Source organism: Symphalangus syndactylus, chromosome 17, assembly GCF_028878055.3.
Source record: "Symphalangus syndactylus isolate Jambi chromosome 17, NHGRI_mSymSyn1-v2.1_pri, whole genome shotgun sequence".
NCBI lineage: Eukaryota > Metazoa > Chordata > Mammalia > Primates > Hylobatidae > Symphalangus > Symphalangus syndactylus.
This window is the reverse complement of record NC_072439.2, coordinates 47,960,208-47,975,251: the sequence shown is the minus strand read 5'-3', so window position 1 is coordinate 47,975,251 and position 15,044 is coordinate 47,960,208. Positions and strand designations below refer to the sequence as shown.

The window sequence follows — 15,044 nt, the reverse complement described above, 5'->3', positions numbered from 1 at the left end:
AAGCCTCCAAGAAATTTGGGACTATGTGAAAAGACCAAACCTACGTCTGATTGGTGTACCTGAAAATGATGGGGAGAATGGAACCAAGTTGGAAAACACTCTGCAAGATATTATCCAGGAGAACTTCCCCAATCTAGCAAGGCAGGCCAGCATTCAGATTCAGGAAATACAGAGAACGCCACAAAGATACTCCTCGAGAAGGGCAACTCCAAGACACATAATTGTCAGATTCACCAAAGTGGAAATGAAGGAGAAAATGTTAAGGGCAGCCAGAGAGAAAGGTCGGGTTACCCACAAAGGGAAGCCCATCAGACTAACAGCTGATCTCTCAGCAGAAACTCTACAAGCCAGAAGAGAGTGGGGGCCGATATTCAACATTCTTAAAGAAAAGAATTTTCAACCCAGAATTTCCTATCCCGCCAAACTAAGCTTCATAAGTGAAGGAGAAATAAAATACTTTACAGACAAGCAAACGCTGAGTGATTTTTTCACCACCAGGCCTGCCCTAAAAGAGCTCCTGAAGGAAGCACTAAACATGGAAAGGAACAACCGGTACCAGCCCCTGCAAAAACATGCCAAATTGTAAAGACCATCGAGGCTAGGAAGAAACTATAGCAACTAACGAGCAAAATAACCAACTAACATCATAATGACAGGATCAGATTCACACATAACAATATTCACGTTAAATGTAAATGGGCTAAATGCTCCAATCAAAAGACACAGACTGGCAAACTGGATAAGGAGTCAGGACCCATCAGTGTGCTGTATTCAGGAAACCCATCTCACGTGCAGAGACACACATAGACTCAAAATAAAGGGATGGAGGAAGATCTATCAAGCAACTGGAAAACAAAAAAAGGCAGGGGTTGCAATCCTAGTCTCTGATAAAATAGACTTTAAACCAACAAAGATCAAAAGAGACAAAGAAGGCCATTACATAATGGTAAAGGGATCAATTCAACAAGAAGAGCTAACTATCCTAAATATATATGCACCCAACACAGGAGCACCCAGATTCATAAAGCAAGTCCTCAGTGACCTACAAAGGGACTTAAACTCCCACACAATAATAATGGGAGATTTTAACACCCCACTGTCAGCATTAGACAGATCAACGAGACAGAAAGTTAACAAGGATATCCAGGAAGTGAACTCAGCTCTACATAAAGTGGACCTAATAGACATCTACAGAACTCTCCACCCCAAATCAACAGAATATACATTTTTTTCAGCACCACACCACACCTATTCCAAAATTGACCACATAGTTGGAAGTAAAGCTCTTCTCAGCAAATGTAAAAGAACAGAGATTATAACAAACTGTCTCTCAGACCACAGTGCAATCAAACTAGAACTCAGGATTAAGAAACTCAGTCAAAACCGCTCAACTACATGGAAACTGAACAACCTGCTCCTGAATGACTATTGGGTACATAATGAAATGAAGGCAGAAATAAAGATGTTCTTTGAAACCAACGAGAACAAAGACACAACATACCAGAATTTCTGGGACACGTTCAAAGCAGTGTGTAGAGGGAAATTTATAGCACTAAATGCCCACAAGAGAAAGCAGGAAAGATCCAAAATTGACACCCTAACATCACAATTAAAAGAACTACAAAAGCAAGAGCAAACACATTCAAAAGCTAGCAGAAGGCTAGAAATAACTAAAATCAGAGCAGAACTGAAGGAAATAGAGACACAAAAAACCCTTCAAAAAATTAATGAATCTAGGAGCTGGTTTTTTGAAAAGATCAACAAAATTGATGGACCGCTAGCAAGACTAATAAAGAAGAAAAGAGAGAAGAATCAAATAGATGCAATAAAAAACGAAAACGGGGATATCACCACCGATCCCACAGAAATACAATCTACCATCAGAGAATACTACAAACACCTCTATGCAAATAAACTAGAAAATCTGGAAGAAATGGATAAATTCCTCGACAAATACACCCTCCCAAGACTAAACCAGGAAGAAGTTGAATCTCTGAATAGACCAATAACAGGTTCTGAAATTGTGGCAATAATCAATAGCTTACCAACCAAAAAGAGTCCAGGACCTGATGGATTCACAGCTGAATTCCACCAGAGGTACAAGGAGGAACTGGTACCATTCCTTCTGAAACTATTCCAATCGATAGAAAAAGAGGGAATCCTCCCTAACACATTTTACGAAGCCAGCATCGTCCTGATACCAAAACCTGGCAGAGACATAACCAAAAAAGAGAATTTCAGACCAATATCCTTGATGAACATTGATGCAAAAATCCTCAATACAATACTGGCAAACCGAATCCAGCAGCACATCAAAAAGCTTATCCACCATGATCAAGTGGGCTTCATCCCTGGGATGCAAGGCTGGTTCAACATACTCAAATCAATAAATGTAATCCAGCATATAAACAGAACCAAAGACAAAAACCACATGATTATCTCAATAGATGCAGAAAAGGCCTTTGACAAAATTCAACAACCCTTCATGCTAAAAACTCTCAATAAATTAGGTATTGATGGGACGTATCTCAAAATAATAAGAGCTATCTACAACAAACCCACAGCCAATATCATACTGAATGGGCAAAAACTGGAAGCATTCCCTCTGAAAACTGGCACAAGACAGGGATGCCCTCTCTCACCGCTACTATTCAACATAGTGCTGGAAGTTCTGGCCAGAGCAATCAGGCAGGAGAAGGAAATAAAGGGTATTCAATTAGGAAAAGAGGAAGTCAAATTGTCCCTGTTTGCAGATGACATGATTGTATATCTAGAAAACCCCATTGTCTCAGCCCAAAATCTCCTTAAGCTGATTAGCAACTTCAGCAAAGTCTCAGGATACAAAATTAATGTACAAAAATCACAAGCATTCTTGTACACCAATAACAGACAAACAGAGAGCCAAATCATGAGTGAACTCCCATTCACAATTGCTTCAAAGAGAATAAAATACCTAGGAATCCAACTTACAAGGGATGTGAAGGACCTCTTCAAGGAGAACTACAAACCACTGCTCAATGAAATAAAAGAGGATACAAACAAATGGAAGAACATTCCATGCTCATGGGTTGGAAGAATCAATATCGTGAAAATGGCCATACTGCCCAAGGTAATTTATAGATTCAATGCCATCCCCATCAAGCTACCAATGACTTTCTTCACAGAATTGGAAAAAACTACTTTAAAGTTCATATGGAACCAAAAAAGAGCCCGCATCGCCAAGTCAATCCTAAGCCAAAAGAACAAAGCTGGAGGCATCACGCTACCTGACTTCAAACTATACTACAAGGCTACAGTAACCAAAACAGCATGGTACTGGTACCACAACAGAGACATAGATCAATGGAACAGAACAGAGCCCTCAGAAATGATGCCGCATAGCTACAACTATCTGATCTTTGACAAACCTGACAAAAACAAGAAATGGGGAAAGGATTCCCTATTTAATAAATGGTGCTGGGAAAACTGGCTAGCCATATGTAGAAAGCTGCAACTGGATCCCTTCCTTACACCTTATACAAAAATTAATTCAAGATGGATTAAAGACTTATATGTTAGACCTAAAACCATTAAAATCCTACAAGAAAACCTAGGCAATACCATTCAGGACATAGGCGTGGGCAAGGACTTCATGTCTAAAACACCAAAAGCAATGGCAACAAAAGCCAAAATCGACAAATGGGATCTCATTAAACTAAAGAGCTTCTGCACAGCAAAAGAAACTATCATCAGAGTGAACAGGCAACCTACACAATGGGAGAAAATTTTTGCAACCTACTCATCTGACAAAGGGCTAATATCCAGAATCTACAATGAACTCAAACAAATTTACAAGAAAAAAACAAACAACCCCATCAAAAAGTGGGCAGAGGACATGAACAGACACTTCTCAAAAGAAGACATTTATGCAGCCAAAAAACACATGAAGAAATGCTCCTCATCACTGGCCATCAGAGAAATGCAAATCAAAACCACAGTGAGATACCATCTCACACCAGTTAGAATGGCCATCATTAAAAAATCAGGAAACAACAGGTGCTGGAGAGGATGTGGAGAAATAGGAACACTTTTACACTGTTGGTGGGACTGTAAACTAGTTCAACCATTGTGGAAGTCAGTGTGGCGATTCCTCAGGGATCTAGAACTAGAAATACCATTTGACCCAGCCATCCCATTACTGGGTATATACCCAAAGGACTATAAATCATGCTGCTATAAAGACACATGCACACGTATGTTTATTGCGGCACTATTCACAATAGCAAAGAGTTGGAACCAACCCAAATGTCCAACAACGATAGACTGGATTAAGAAAATGTGGCACATATACACCATGGAATACTATGCAGCCATAAAAAATGATGAGTTCGTGTCCTTTGTAGGGACATGGATGAAACTGGAAAACATCATTCTCAGTAAACTATCGCAAGGACAAAAAAACAAACACCGCATGTTCTCACTCATAGGTGGGAATTGAACAATGAGAACTCATGGACACAGGAAGGGGAACATCACGCTCCGGGGACTGTTGTGGGGTGGGGGGAGGGGGGAGGGACAGCATTAGGAGATACACCTAATGCTAAATGACGAGTTAATGGGTGCAGGAAATCAACATGGCACATGGATACACATGTAACAAACCTGCACATTGTGCACATGTACCCTAAAACCCTAAAGTATAATAAAAAAAAAAAAAAAAAATACAAAAAATTAAAAAAAAAAAAAAAAAAAAAAAAAAAAAACAGCTTTACTGAGATATAATTCACATACCATATAATTTACATAATTTAAAGTGCACAATTCAATGGTTTTTAGTATATTCACAGAGTTTTGCCACAATTACCATAATCAATTTTAGGACATTTTCATCACTCCAAAAGGAAATACTGTGCCCATTAACAGTCACTCACTATTTCTCCCCATATCATTTACTTTATCCCTCATCTATAGGTCTAGGAAACCACCAATCTGCTTTCTATTTATAAATTTGCCTACTCTGGACATTTGATACAAATGGAATCATAGAGTATGCATTTTTTCTGGCTGGCTTCTTTCACTTACCGTAATGTTTTAAATGTTCATTTATGTTGTAGCATGTATCAATTCATCATTTCTTTTATTGACAAATAATATTTCATAGTATAGACATACCTTATTTATTTATTCATCAGTTGATGAACATTAGGGTTGTTCCCACTTTTTAGCTATTATAAATAATGCTGCTATAAGTATTAGTGTACAAGTTTTGTGTAGATGTATGTTTTTATAGGAATGGAATTGTTAGGTGACACGATACTTCTAAGTTTAACTTTTTAAGGAGTTTCCAGACTGTTTTCCAAAGCAGCCACACCATTTTATATTTCCTCCAAATGTGTATGAATGTTCCAAATTCTCTGCGTTCTTTCCAACACTTACTGATTATGGTCATCCTATGGAGTGAAGTGGTTTTCATTTTGTAACCCAAATAGCAGTGTCATGCAATATATCCATGTAATAAACCTGTACATGTACCCCTTGATTCTGAAATAAAAGCTGAAATTATAAAAATAAATTAATAAATAAGCAAAAAACAGGGCTATTTGCCTTTTATGATTGAATAGCAGGAGTTTTAAAATTATTCTAGTCACTTATCAGATATATGATTTGCAAGTTTTTTTCTATTTTATGGGTTATGGTTTCATTTTCTTGATGGTATTCTTTAATGCAAAAAAGTTTAAAATTTTGATGAAATATAATTTATCTAATTTTTTCTTTTGTCACTTGTACTTCAGTTATCATAAAAAATAATCCCCTGATCCAAAGTATTAAAGTTTTACCTTTAAGTTTTTGAATAAGAGTTTTATAATTTTGCCCTACTCTTAGGTATTTTATTCATTTTGAATTAGGTTTTGTTTATCGTGGGAATAGGGGACAAACTACATCCTTGTACATGTGGATGTTTATTTGTTTCAACATCATTTGTTGAAAAGAGCACTCTTTCCCAATGAAATTGTCTTGTCATCCTTGTTGAAAATCAGTTGCCCATATATTAATATTAATATGTATAAGTTTATTTACAGACTATCAACTATTCCATTGTTCATACTATCCAAAGTGGTCTATGGATTCAATGCAATCACTATCAAAATTCAGATAACATTTTTTCATAGAAATAGGAAAAAATAACCTAAAACTTGTATGGAATCACAAAAGACCTCAAAGAGCCAAAGCAATCAATCATAGGCAAAAAGAATAAGTTGAGGTATCATACTTATTTATTTCAAAATGAATTATAAAGCTATAGTAATCAAAACATTATGGTACTGGTATGAAAACAGACATATAGACTAATGGAAGAGAATAGAAAGCCCAGAAATAAATGCATGAATTTATAGTCACTTGATTTGTGAAAGGAAAATATCCTGGACCCCCAAAATCACTAAGCTAAAGGGAAAAGTCAAGCTGGGAACCGCTTAGGGCAAACCTGCCTCCCCATTCTATTCAAAGTCACCCCTCTGCTCACTGAGATGAATGCATCTCTAATTGCCTCATTTGGAGAAGCTAATAAGAAACTCAAAAGAATGCAACCATTTGTCTCTTATCTACCTATGACCTCGAAGCCCCCTTCCCACTTCAAATTGTCCCACCATTCCAGACCAAACCAATGTTCATCATACATATAGGCTACATCATACATATAGACTAGAGTGAGATCTATTATGGTGGAAAAGGCCAAATGGAAGGCATTAGAACTGTCTCTACCTAGAAAAATAGTAAATCAAAAACAATATTACATCACTCAAGGGATTGCAGAGATTAGTGCCACCATGAAGGACTTGAAAGACTCAGGGGTGATGATTCCCACCATATCCCCATTCAATTCTCCCACTTGGCTTGTGCAAAAGACAGATAGATCTTGGAGAATGACAGTGGATTATTGTAAGCTTAACCAAGTGGTGACTCCAATTGCAGCTGCTATATCAGATGTGGTTTTATTGCTTGAGCAAATTAACATATCTCCTGGTATCTGGTATGCAGACATTTACTTGGCAAATACATTTTCTCTATTCCTGTCTATAAGGCCCAGCAGAAGCAATTTGCCTTCAGCTGGCAAGGTATTACTGTCCTACCTCAGGGCTATATCAACTCTCCAGCTTTGTGTCATAATCTAATTTGGAGAGATCTTGATTACTTTTCGATTCCTCAAGATATCACACTGGTCCTTTGCATTGATGACATTATACTGATTGGATCCAGTGAGCAAAAAATAGCATTAGTGAGATATTTGCATGCCAGAGGATGGAAAATAAATCTAGCCAAAATTCAGGGACCTTCTACCTCAGTAAAATTTCTAGGGGTCCCGTGGTGTGGGGCCTGTCAAGATATTCCTTCTAAGATGAAGGATAAGTTGCTGCATTTAGCCCCTCCTACAACCAAGAAAGAGGCACAACACCTAGTGGGCCTATCTGGATTTTGGAGGCAACACATTCCTCATTTATGTATGTTACTTCATCCCATTTATCAAGTGACCTGAAAGACTGCCTGTTTTGAGTGGGGTCCAGAACAGAAGAAGGTTCTGCAACAGGTCCAGGCTGCTGTGCAAGCTGCTTTGCCACTTGAACCATATGACCCAGCAGATCCAATGGTGCTTGATGTGTTAATGGCAGATAGAGACGCTGTTTGGAGCCTTTGGCAGGCTCCCATAGGTGAATCACAATAGAGGCCTCCAGGATTTTGGAGCAAGGCCCTGCCATCTTCTGCAGATAACTACTCTCCTTTTGAGAGACAGCTCTTGGCCTGTTACTGGGCTTAGGGGAAATTGAACATTTGACTATGGATTATCAAGTCGCCATGTGACCTGAACTGCCTATCATGAACTGGGTGCTTTCTGACCCATCTAGCCATAAAGTGAGTCATGCACAGCAGCATTCCGTCATCAGACACAAGTGATATATACATGATCAGGCTCGAGCAGGTCCTGAAGGCACAAGTAAGTTACATGAGAAGGTGGCTCAAATGCTCATGGTCTCCACTCTTGCCACCCTGCCTTCTCTCCCCAAGCCTGCACTAATGTCCCCATGAGGAGTTCCCTATTCTCATTTGACAGAGGAAGAGAAGACAGATGGTTCTGCACGATACACAGGCACTACCTGAAAATGGACAGCTGCAGCACTACAGCCCCTTTCTAGGACATCACTGAAGGGCAGCAATGAAGGGAAATCTTCCCAGTGGGCACAACTTTGAGCAGTGCACCTGGTTGTGCACTTTGCATGAAAGGAGAAATGGCCAGATGTGGGTGCATATACTGATTCATCGGTTGTAGCCAAAGGTTTGGCTGGATGGTAAGGGACTTGGAAGAAGCATGATTGGAAAATTGGTGGTAGAGAAATTCAGGGAAGAAGTATGTGGATGGACCTCTCTGAGTGGTCAAGAACCACGATAATATTTGTATCCCATGTGAGTGCTCACTGAAGGGTGACCTCAGCAGAGGAGGATTTTAATAATCAACTGGATAGGATGACCTGTTCTGTGGACACTACTCAGCCTCTTTCTCCAACCACCCCTGTCATTGCTCAATGGGCCCATGAACAAAGTGGCCATGGTGGCAGGGATGGAGCTTACACATGGGCTCAGCAACATAGACTTCCACTCACCAAGGCTGACCTGGCTATGGCCAGTGTTGAGTGCCCAATTTGCCAGCAGCAGAGACCAACACTGAGCCCTCGATATGGCACCATTCCTCGGGGTGATCAGCCAGCTACCTAGTAGCAGGTTGACTATATTGGACCTCTTCCATCATGGAAAGGGTAGAGGTTTGTCCTCACTGGAATAGACACTTACTCCTGATATGGGTTTTCTTATCCTGCAAGCAATGCTTCTGCCAAGACTACCATCTGTGGACTCACGGAATGCCTTATCCACCGTCATAGTATTCTGCACATCATTGCCTCCAACCAAGGCACTCACTTTACAACTAAAGAAGTGCAGCAGTGGGCTCATGCTCATGGAATTCACTGGTCTTACCATGTTCCCCATCATCCTGAAGCAGCTGGATTAATTGAATAGTGTAATGGCCTTTTGAAGTCACAATTACAATACCAACTAGATGATAATACTTTGCAGGGCTGGGACAAAGTTCTCCAGAAGGCCATGTATGCTCTGAAGCAGTGTCAAATATATGGTACTATTTCTCCCATAGTCAGGATTTATGGGTCCAGGAATCAAGGGGTAGACAAGGAATCACCCACAGTGATCCACTAGCAAAATTTTTGCTTCTTGTTTTCATGACATTAAGTTCTGGTGGCCTAGAGGTCTTAGTTCCAGAGGGAGGGATGCTGCCACCAAGAGACACAACAATGATTCCATTAAACTGGAAGTTAAAATTGCCACCTGGACATTTTGGGCTCCTCCTACCTTTAAGTCAACAGGCTAAGAAGGGAGTTACAGTGTTGGCTGGAGTGACTGACTGACCCGGACTATCAAGATGAAATCAGTTTACAACTCTACAATGGAAGTAAGGAAGAGTATGCATGGAATACAGGAGATCCATTAGGGCATCTCTTAGTATTACCATGTCCTGTGATTAAGGTCAATGGGAAACTACAGCAGCCCAATTCAAGCAAGACTACAAATGACCCAGGCCCTTCAAGAATGAAAGTTTGGGTTACTCCACCAGGAAAAAAACCATGACCTGCTGAGGTGCTTGCTGAAGGCAAAGGTAATACAGAATGGGTAGTAAAAGAAGGTAGTTATCAATACCAGCCACGACCACGTGACCAGTTGTATCAATGAGGACTATAATTCTCATGAGTGTTTCCTCCTTCTTTTATTAAAAATATGTTTGTGCATGTATACACTTGTACTATGAAAATATCTTCATTTTATTTCCTTTCTCTTTTATCATGTGCCATAAGATTTATTGACTTCACATCAGCATTTAAGTATTTTTAACGTTAAGTAATAGTATTTGGGTTGGGGATTGGTGTTTCTGGTTGTGTGAAGGATAGTTTTGTCATGTTAGGCATAATTATGACCTTCTTAATGTCTTTATTTGAAGATTATGTATGATCTCAGGAGATGTATATGGGTTGAAGTTGACAACGGGTGGACTTGTGGTTAATACTGAGTGTCAACTTGATTGGATTGAAGGATGCAAAGTACTGATCCTGGGTGTGTCTGTGAGGGTGTTGCCAAAGGAGATTAACATTTGAGTCAGTGGGCTGGAAAAGGCAGATGCACCCTTAATCTGAGTGGGCACAATCTAATCAGCTGCCAGTGAGGCTAGAATATAAGCAAGCAGAAAAATATAAAAAGAGAGTCTGGTCTAGCCTCCCAGTCTATATCTTTCTCCCATGCTGGATCCTTCCTGCCCTGGAACATCGGACTCCAAGTTCTTCAGTTTTGGAACTCAGACTGGCTCTTCTTGCTCTTCAGCCTGCAGACAGCCTATTGTTGGACCTTCTGATTGTGTGAGTTAATACTTAATAAACTCATATATATATATATGTATATATATATAATTAGTTCTGTCCCTCTAGAGAACTGTAATACACTCCCTAAAATGTATAAAACCAAACTGTGCTCTGATCACCTTAGGCAAGTGTCATCAGGACCTCCTGAGGCTGTGTCAGGGGTGCGCATCCTCAACCTTGGCAAAATAAACTTTCTAAACTAAGTGAAACCTTTCTCAGATATTTGGAGTTCACATTTTGGTAACCCAGTGGGATTCTGAGTGTAGGTGCCCCTGACCTTTGACAAATCCTCTATTGGTGCTTGGTACCAGCTTGTATCATCTTTATGGCTCAATAGGATAATTTGTGGAGGCCTGGAAGTACCCCTTCCAAAGAATCCTTGACCTCCCAAAATTTGGTTGAGATCTAAAGTTTACTTTGCTATACAACTTTTTTTTGGAGTTTTACTTGCTTCCAGTACAAGGAAGGCAAGTTTTCTGTGACAATGGAAGTCAGGTAACTCCTTTATGGAGTTTGAGCTTGCTTTCAAGAGGGAAGATGAGAGTTTTTTTCCTGCTTCTAGGATGGTAAAGAGCCATCTTCAGCTGGAGACCCATCCCTAAGTAAGTAACTGAATTGGGGTTTGCCTTTTCTAAAGTTAAGATTGACAACCAGCTGGTCTTAATTTCTCCTTACCATTAGAGACCTCAGTAATCATATAGGTTTGGCAATCATTCATTTTACTTAACTTTTTTTTGGTTGTTATTTCTATTTTTGTTTCTGTTTTGGTCTTTTTCCCATTGGGTTTGATCAACTCTACCTTACTTGATTAAATCCAAACTATCTGACTTGATCAAATCCAAAGAAGTTCCAAATTATGAGAAACAAGGCCTCTGAAGTTGCTAAATTCCTACACACATATACACACACACGCACACACACACACATGAAGGTAGTGTGGTAGGGGGAGAATAAAGGCCAGCAAAGGGAAAAAAAAGATTTTTTATTTTGCCTACTAAGGGGCTTTATTTACATAACAAGGCTATGTTTTTGCTAGCCAGGCCAAACTGAAATAGCAATGGCTGTGCTTCTGAAATAGCAGCAATTTGTCCTAGCTGAAATATGGTAATGAGGTTTAAAAAAATATTTTAAAAGAACATCAGTGGTTAAAAGTCAACTTAAATAAAAGCTAACATCCAAGATGTGTGTGTATATGTGCACATCTGATTGTCTCCTTTGGAAAGGCTAATCAGAAACTCAAAAGAATGCAACAATTTGTCTCTCACCTACCTGTGCCCTTAAGCCCCCTCCCTGTTTTGAGTTGTCAAGCTTTTGCTTCAAGTTGTCCCACCTTTCTGGAGCAAACCAATGTTCACTTTACATATGTTGATTGATGTTTCATGTCTCCCTGAAATGTATAAAACCAAGCTGTGCTCTTATCACCTTGGGCACATGTTGGCAGAACCTCCTGATGCTGTGTTACAGGCATGGGTCCTCAACCTTGGCAAAACAAACTTTCTAAATTAACTGCAACCTGTCTCAGATTTTCAGAGTTCACAAATATAAGGTGTCAAAATTTGGCACAGGAGTTACAAAACTATAAACCCAGCTGAAGACAGAATGATCTTTGCTTGTGTAATCTTTAATAAATAAGACATTAATATTGATTTGATAAAAATAGCTCCATCTTGAATTCAGTAAGATTACTATAACTTCTAATCTTGTGGCTTTAGGCAGTTTAGTCCACAGGCAGTGAGGTTTGTTTTGGGAAAGGACTGTTATCATCTTTGTTTAAAAGCTAAAATATGAACTATGTTCCTCCCACAGTTAGTTGGGCCCATTCCCAGGAATGAACAAGAACAGCTTGGAGGTTAGAAGGAAGATAGACTCAGGTCAAATCTTTTTCACTATCTCAGTTATAATTTTGCAATGGCAGTTCCATAACTTTAAATAATGACAATCACAGTTTTCATAAACAATCCAGATAAATGATTACAATCAAATAATTAGGCAAATGTAATAGGATAAATACTTGTAGAGAAACTCATAATTTAGAAACTAAATTTATATTAAATAAAATAATAAATAATTTATTATTTGGATATTTTCCAATAAAAATATATTTCTAGGAAAACATTCTTTCCAAAGAAAAAGTGTGTCCTTTTAAAAAAGGTGAACATTTTTGTCTAATTAAAAGCTTATTTAAAGGTCATGATTAAACAAGGTAGCAGGAACCAGGAAATAAAAAAGATGTGAAGAAAGTTATGAAAATAGAGGTTTTTTTTTTTGGTAAGAAAGCTTAGAGAGAAATAATTTCATATGAGAAAGAATCGTGTATGGTAAATTTAGTTCTAGAGTAAAATGAATGGTTGCTTAAGTTCAGGACCAACCGGAAAGTCCAAGCATGCCACGAATGGTCTGTGTATGTCACAATAATAGGATTTATTTTAAAAAACCACAAAAACTTTTGTATGATCAAGTTATCCATGATTAAAGAGAAATTATAACGGTCTTTCTACAGATTGGGTTTGATTAAAAAACACTTATACACTAAAGAATTGGTTAGAACAATAAAATTTTCATAAGGGGTTGGTTTACTCTTAATAAATTATAAAAGTTTTTAATTTATTTTAACCCAAAATTCAATTTTTATTCCATTTTGCTGGTTTTGGTTTTCTCTCCTCTTTCAAAACGTGTGAAATAGTAACATTCCCTTCAAGTCATTTTCAGTTCATGTAAGTTTTTTTTTTTTTCTGCTTGGGTTCTGTTTTTTTGTGGCATGATACTAACAATGTGTTCTTAAAGGCCTAAAGGAAACGTTTTCTTCCAACATAATATTCTGTGCACTTCAAAAGGTCTTTTCTTTTGCCTTGTGGTAACTGACCTTGAGGTGGGAAATTAGAGAAATAAAGAAAAATAAAATTAAAAAGAGAAAGAAATAAGCTTTCCTGTATTAGGCTGACTTGTCCCAGAGGCAGCAATGGGCACAGCCCAGACCCAGGGAAAGTCTTGATAATACTTTCTGAGAAGCTAGGACACAAAGGAATGTGCTCTGGAGACTCTCCCAGCACTCCCTTAACATAGGGAGAAGAAAACAAATTTTCCTGTTTTATGATATGAGTTTATAAATTCTTGTTCTCTGTAACTAGTAACTTAAAGTATTCCGTTTTATCTAAGAAGTACAGTGAAGGTCATGAGAAGCCTGAGTGATCCTGAACTACAGCTATCTGGGCACCACAGTGAAGGTTGTGAGATAAACCAGTGAAAGTCTCTTTAGAGCAAAACATAGATAACAGACATCTGGGGTGCTTGGCAATGGTCATGTGTAACCCTGAGTTATGAACCTGTTACAGTTTGATTAACTGTCTTTGTCCTGCATCTGTATCCCTGCTTTTGCACCACTGTAAGCCTGCTTCAAGCTAGTCCACCCCCTTTTTGAAGTGTGTATAAAAGTCAAGTGCTGTCTTTGTTCTGGGCCCAGTCTTTGGATGTTAAGTTCGCTGGGCCTAAGTGCACTCAATAAAAATAACCTCCTGTATACACCTGAAGGTCTCTCTCTGGTCCTCCTGATCCCACAAAAACCTAACAGATTTTATATTTCATCAAAATAATTCCTATGCCATTATTATTAAGTTTGGTTTGCTTGGGAAAATCTGAGATTAAATTTTTTTTTAATTAGGATTATTACATCTTTGTAACTCCCTATATGTGCTTTTAAAGTCCTTGTGACATTGAGTTACCGGGCTTTGACTCCTGGGTCTAAAACGAACACCAAGTCCTGCTAAATCTTAAACACTGACAGCAATTAAACCCTCATCTTCAGGCCTGGTATAAGATGTCAATCAAAGTAAACTGCCTTCTTGAAACACAGGGCAAGAAATTAAAGCTATTCAATTCATCAAGGTGCAGCAACTATCGCAGAAGACATAGGTGTGTGAGATTGTAAGGGCTGATTTTGAGTGATAAAATAAGTTCAGTTTCTCTATAAATTAATCATTAATGTCAAAGGCATACTGATGCAAGACCAGCATATGGGCCCTGATGTCAGATTAACAAGGTTTTCTTGAAGCATTAATGGACTCCTTAATAAAGATTATAAAGGTCGAAGATGGCCGAATAGGAAGAGCTCCGGTCTCCAGCTCCCAGCCCAAGCGACACAGAAGACTGGTGATTTCTGCATTTCTGCTTGAGGTACCTGTTTCATCTCACTAGGGAGTGCCAAACAGTGGGTGCAGGACAGTCGGTGAAGCGCACTGTGCGCGAGCCGAAGCAGGGCGAGGCACTGCCTCACTCGGGAAGCGCAAGGGGTCCGGGAGTTCCCTTTCCTAGTCAAAGAAAGGGGTAACAGACAGCACCTGGAAAATCGGGTCAGTCCCACCCTCATACTGCGCTTTCCCAACGGGCCTGGAAAACGGCACACTAGGAGATTGTATCCCGCACCTGGCTCAGAGGGTCTTATGCCCACGGAGTCTCGCTGATTGCTAGCACAGCAGTCTGAGATCAAGCTGCAAGGTGGCAGCGAGGCTGGGGGAGGGGCACCCGACATTGCCCAGGCTTGCTTAGATAAACAAAGCAGCCAGGAAGCTCGAACTGGGTGGAGCCCACCACAGCTCA

The 15,044-nt window shown here is 39.2% G+C and overlaps 2 protein-coding genes across 4 annotated transcripts in view; one reads left to right on the top strand and one right to left on the bottom strand.

The window, feature by feature from the left end:
- Positions 1-15,044, bottom strand: part of LOC129465589 (DNA replication complex GINS protein PSF2-like) — a 467,777-nt gene that overhangs the window by 5,091 nt on the left and 447,642 nt on the right.
- Positions 1-15,044, top strand: part of SLC38A4 (solute carrier family 38 member 4) — a 207,443-nt gene that overhangs the window by 89,217 nt on the left and 103,182 nt on the right. The gene's annotated exons all lie outside the window — the stretch shown is intronic.